Genomic DNA, 6,717 nt, shown 5'->3' with positions numbered 1-6,717 from the left:
GGACGCGCTATTCACTCCTATTAGGTTGTACACTAACCATCCCATTCACTGGCTGTCATGGAAAAAGTTTCCCAACTTACATTTGGTATGATAATGGGGGACACGGCATTGGCTTTAGAGGCAGCGGTAACAGAAGGCAAAGTCGTCGATGTTATCCAAGTGGGAGCTGCTGACAAATCACCTACGCCTGACAACATCCCCCTCTAATCTGATTGTGCCTTCTGACACCTCCTAGCGCCCACGTGGACTGTTATCTGTGGAGAACTGGTGTCCCATACGGTGAGGGTCTCTGATGCTTTACTAGAGGCCCCCAATGTCCCTATTCACACACACTACGGAGGTCTTTTGATGGCTTTATAGTGAGCCTCATTGTCCCCATTCATAAGCCCTAGGAGGGTCCACACGTCAGAGACTATCGCCCCTTGACCATGGTAAATAGCGACTTGAACGTCTTCACACGCCTTTTTGGCAGCACGACTTACAACTTAAAAAGACAGCCCCTTACGTTCTGTCCTGTGATCAGATGTCACTAGGCGTGTCAAATATGCTTTGTTTTCTCCTTTTCACAGAAGTCGACACCTTTGCGACGAATTTGTAGATTATTGGAAAAAAGTAGGTGAATAAAATGTTGTATTCCACATCCTTGTGCTACAAAGCTATTGCGTATTAATTACACGCTCTGTAAGCATTTACTATACGAGATATAAAAATCCAAACTCTACATTTTTTTCATGCCACGACTTTCGTGCCCAACTTTGATTCAAATTATGTAGCATTATTAGCCGACTTTGGACAATAAGATAGAATTTTCCTGCCAGTTAATCACCTTAGAATTTTTTACGAGCCCAGTTTTGGAAGTTTTATAGAACACAGATTTTTCAAAATCGGGTAAAATTATACCGCATTTTTTACCCTTTCACAAAATCTTCAACCTTGCACTAAATTTACGCTGTTTTATAGAGTTGACATAAATCATACATTGCATTTGTGAATCCTGAGTTATTAGGTTACTTACTACATACAAAGTTTCACGTTCGTCATACCTTCAGTCTCTGAGATGATATGAGGCAAACATTGACATTCTTTCAACAGCTGACATTTATGACGATTTTGCCCAAAAGATTCTAGCTTATAGGTTTCTTGTAAAATTCTTCTCGTTATTATTCTTTGTTGTACAAAGTGGCCAAATTTCATTTCTTTCAACGAATTATTTTCCGCAATGTAACAGCCCAAATTTACCAGAAAAGCACTTTCGATATGCGCCAAGTCGCACGTGGAGTCAAACAAATGACTATATCTCGGTCAATACTGCTTCGACGAACGCTTAACTTTACCAAAAGTCCATTGGGGACGTGTGCGAAAGTTCATACCAAATTTGATCGAAATTCCTGATGGTCGAGCAGGAAAATTTTCTGAAATTATGCGATTTTATATGGAATGACCCTCAACCACTTTTTATGAGGAAGAGTTCCAGGTGGTATAATTCATTCGGGTTTATGTTGGACATCTACTGAGGGGTGAAGGATGGCCGGCATTATTTCACTTAATAGTGATGCCGCCATGTCACTGAGTGACTTGTTCCAATGTTTGTACGATAAAAAAATGTACAGTGCTTCTTTTATTGTACACATCTATAAGACTTAAACTGCCATTGTCTGTTTACAAAGTCAGTGTTTCAAACTTAATTTTAAATATGTGTCCACGACTAAGTAACTAACCGTTGGTGGAGGAAATTCTTTTGGACACATCTTGCGGAAGTGGCAGTCAGGACCTACGCCACGTAATTTATTGCATGTTACGTAGACGTTCACCAAACCTGGTGTCTATATTTCGTCATGAATTCTTACGTTGTATTTACGTATACTCGCTCGTATATTAGTGAGTATTATTCTGTGATTTATATAAATTTGTGCAGTATATTACACCTGAATTCTATCCCGTTCCACTTCATATTGCTTCTCTCCTTAATTTGGTGTTGTGTGAGAGCTTCTAATCCACGAGTAATGTTGATTATCCTAGACTTATTTTTGTTAAGTTTCGCGTTTGATGCTGTTTCATACTTGTTTATCATTTGTAATGCTTCTTCTAGATCGCTGTCATCCGTTGCCAGAAACCCCACTCATCGGCACACGCCTTGCGGTCTGTCCGCTGAATACCTGTTAATAATCCTTGGCGATTATTGTTGTTGTAGTTCAGTCCTGAGACTGGTTTGAAGCAGCTCTCCATGCTACTCTATCCTCTGCAAGCTTCTTCATCTCCCAGTACCTACTTCAACATACACCCTTCTGAATCTGCTTAGTGTATTCATCTCTTGGTCTCCTTCTACGATTTTTATCCTCCACGCTGCCCTCCAAAACTAAATTGGTGATCCCTCGATGTCTCAGAACATGTCCTACCAACTGATCCCTTCTTCTAGTCAAGTTGTGCCACATGCTCCTCTTCTCCCCAATTCTATTCAATACCCCCTCATTAATTATGTGATCTACCCATCTAATCTTCAGCATTCTTCTGTAGCACCACATTTCGAAAGCTTCTATTCTCTTCTTGTCTAAACTATTTATCGTCCACGTTTCACTTCCATACATGGCTACACTCCATACGAATACTTTCAGAAACGACTTCCTGACATTTAAATCTATACTCGATGTTAAAAATTTTTCCTTCTTCAGAAACGCTTTCCTTGCCATTGCCAGTTTACATTTTATATCCTCTCTACTTCGACCATCGTCAGTTATTTTGCTCCCCAAATAGCAAAACTCCTTTACTGCTTTAAGTGTCTCATTTCCTAATCTAATTCCCTCAGCATCACCCGACCTAATTCGACTACATTCCATTATCCTCGTTTTACTTTTGTTGATGTTCATCTTATACCCTCCTTTCAAGACTCTGTCCATTCCGTTCAGCTGCTCTTCCAAGTCCTTTCCTGTCTCTGACAGAATTACAATGTCATCGGCGAACCTCAAAGTTTTTTATTTCTTCTCCATGGATTTTAATACCTACTCCGAATTTTTTTTTTTGTTTCCTTTATTGCTTGCCCAATATACAGATTGAATAACATCGGGGAGAGGCTACAACCCTGTCTCGCTCCCTTCTCAACCACTGTTTCCCTTTCATACCCCTCGACTCTTATAACTGCCATCTGGTTTCTGTACAAATTGTAAATAGCTTTCGCTCTCTGTATTTTACCCCTGCCACCTTCAGAATTTGAAAGAGAGTATTCCTATAAACATTGTCAAAAGCTTTCTCCAAGTCTACAAATACTAGGAACGTAGGTTTGCCTTTCCTTAATCTTTCTTCTAAGATAAGTCGTAGGGTCAGTATTGCCTCACGTGTTCCAACATTTCTACGGAATCCAAACTGATCTTCCCCAAGGTTGGCTTCTATCAGTTTTAAAGAATTCTCGTTAGTATTTTGCAGCTGTGACATATTAAACTGATAGTTCTGTTATTATCACATCTGTCAACACCTGCTTTCTTTGTGATTGGAATTGATATATTCTTCTTGAAGTCTGAGGGTATTTCGCCTGTCTCATACATCTTCCTCACCAGATTATTAATTAGGCTAAAATGGAGAGGTTCGATGCAATTGTCAAGTGTGTCACGGACATCGGTCGTCCTAGCCTTACTGATCTACTGATTTTGGTTGGACCAATGAGTTGAAAATTTACGACAATGCGGCGTTTTTGAGGATTTTCTGGATTACGTCAGTTAGAGTTCGTGGGAAGTTCATAGCTCGAATAGTGCGGAAGTGGTAGAGTGGTTTACTGTTCTGAAAGATTTTTCGAAATGCAGCGATATCAGCACGAATTTTATTTTACAATTTATTGCGGCCGATATGATATCCCTGTAGTCACATACTGTTTGATGGATGGTTCTGTCTGTCCTCGCGCTCGACTGATATAGTTCTTCAGCAGGTTACCTTCCATTCGCAAAGCGGTTGCACTCAGCGACTGTTACATTGACTTGTAAATTAAGATTGCAGCAATCAGTAGTCCTTCCTATTTTTTTATTTTTATTTTTTTTTTTACTATGCAGATCTAGATTTCGGATAGAAGCTAGCCATTCTCAATGCTAAGAATACAAGAAGTACATAGTCAGATGATGTCATAAAAAGTTATAAGTAATGACTTAAATCATATGGTTTGTATATTACATACCACTATTGTTTTCACTCAGAGTATGTCGATTTCAAGGGATAATGAGGTTAGTACCCTCTATATCTATAGAGGAATAGTCAAACGGCACCAACCATGCATCTGACTGGCATTTGGCGTCATCTATGAACTATTTAATAAATATGATGAACAATATACTTATTATCAGAATGATAATATACTTATTATGTTTCAATAAAGGGAGCTATAACATAAAGCAAAAATATTTGAGAAATATTTAAGCCAAACAACTAACAGGTGTATACACGACGTGTCTTCTTGTCTCTTACAAATTTTTAAAAAATTTAAAAAGTTTTACCCAGCTGACGTAATTTAGACGTTGTAATAATAATAATGGACTCACAAGGAGTGAACATGGAAATTGTATTACTTGCGGGCAAATATGAAATAAGTCGGACTACAATGTAAAGAATTTGACTTATGTTTCATTTTATGTAATTCTCATGTAAATTTGAAGTGGTTTACTTCTCTTGAATTTTATGTACGTAGTTCATGTAGATGGCGCCATATAAGCAACCGAAGTGTTCTCCATACAGCCTGCCTTCCGCAAACAGTAATATTCAATGAACGGTGGGTGAAGTACGACCAACAGGGACTTACATGCTTTGAGCGAAAATAATAGTGGTATGTAATACACAAACAGTATGAGTTAAGCTACTACTTGTAACTTTTTATGATTTCATCTGACTATGTACTTCTTGTATTCTTAGCATAGAGAATGGCTTGCTTCTAGCCGAAATCTAGATCTGCATAATTAAAAAAATTAAAAAGGACGACTGATTGCTGCAGTCTATAGTTTACAAGTGATACAGTTCTGTAATGGTGCTCATTACTGATGCCAGTCTTTCATTTATAACTCTTGCAAATATTTCATAGTCATTAACTTTGCTATTGCCGGATGTTTCGGATTTAAAATTATTGTTCTTTCCTGGAAGTAATTTGGGATGTCATTTTCAATGTTCATTAATTCATACCAGACGCACATTAGCCTCTATGTCATTTGTCTTCTAAATGTTTTGTATGGCGCTGCCAGGATACCGTTCGATGCTAGCGGCTCATATTTCAGGCTTTCTTTTTATACTGTCCACTACTTCTTCCAATATCTGCGTTAAGAGGGTGTTGGCTTCTCGCGGATCGAGTCTTCTAGTCAGTTCAGATACGAGTTCATTTTGCTGCGTTATGTAAGGTTTTTATTATCAAATAACTATTTAAAGTGTTTATGCATTTCTTGTCTTATATCGTGCTGCTTTGTCAATGACCTTCCCTCGATACTCTCATCCCGTTTATTAATTTTCTATTCTTACTCTTGCTTTGTCCGCAGCTCGTGGTCTAGTGGTTAGCGTTGCTGCCCCTGGAGCACGGGGCCATGGGTTCGATTCCCGGCAGGGTTTGTGCTTTTTCTCTGCCCGGGGACTGAGTGTTCGTGTTGTCCTCACCATTTCATCACCATCATCATCATTCGTGACAGTGCTTAAATTCGACTATGTAAAAATTGGAGTGTGTAAAAAACTAAGACTAAGTACGGGCGCTTATGATTCCGCTGTTACGCGTCCCACAAACCAAACCATCAGCATCTTCTTAATCTTACTTTCGTGTATCGCATGATATTGTGAAGTTTGTTCTTCTGGAACTGCATTTCGAAGCCGGGTTCTGATTTTTCTGCCTTCGAAGTGTTGTCGTTTTAATGTGAAGACCTTGGCTAGAATTCATTTGATTTTAAAGTACTTGTTAATTACTGGCATGTCAAGATTGCATTGTCTCTTAAGCACTGAAAATAAAAAATAACTGTCTGGTCTTGCCAAATACTTTTCTCTCGTGAAGAATTTTATTGTCTGTTTTCTTATCGCTGGTTTCACACATTTCAACCACCATGTGACTGCCGAACTGTATGAGGAGAACTTTTTCGGGTTTAAGTCTTTAAGTATGTTCTCGATTCACGTGCAGTTACTAAAATGTGACGTCTGATCTTAGATGAGGGCACACAATTATGGTCAGCGCCAAAAATTGTTTGTTCGTGACAAGAGGCTACGAGAGGGACTATTTGTCTGAAAGAGTTCAGTTCTTCGTCTCCTATTGCCTGAGTCGCTATTTATCTCCAGTCTTTTCCTGGGGGCTCAACTGATCTTTCCCATATTGATTTTATTTACTATCCCATGATCACTATCATTTATCTCATTAACTTTGGTCTCCATATTACATCGATAAAAATTGTTTGCTTTCAACCGACCTTTCGATGTATAGCATTAAAATTACGATTTTTGGCACCAACGTATTTACCACGAAAAGCATCCTCGAAAAACGATAAAAATAAGTGATCCTCATATCACACCTTAGACTTATAACCAAAACTTTCAGAGATAGGCGAAACCACACATGGTTCAAATGGCTCTGAGCACTATGGGACTTAATTTCTGAGGTCATCAGTCCCGTAGAACTACTTAAGCATAACAAACCTAAGGACGTCACACACACCCATACCCGAGGCACGATTCAAACCTACGACAGTAGCGGTCGTGCGGTTCCAGACTGAAGCGCCTAGAACC

The sequence above is a fragment of the Schistocerca serialis genome, chromosome 4, assembly GCF_023864345.2.
Source record: "Schistocerca serialis cubense isolate TAMUIC-IGC-003099 chromosome 4, iqSchSeri2.2, whole genome shotgun sequence".
NCBI classification, from domain to species: Eukaryota; Metazoa; Arthropoda; class Insecta; order Orthoptera; family Acrididae; genus Schistocerca; species Schistocerca serialis.
Note: the sequence above shows the minus strand (reverse complement) of the source record.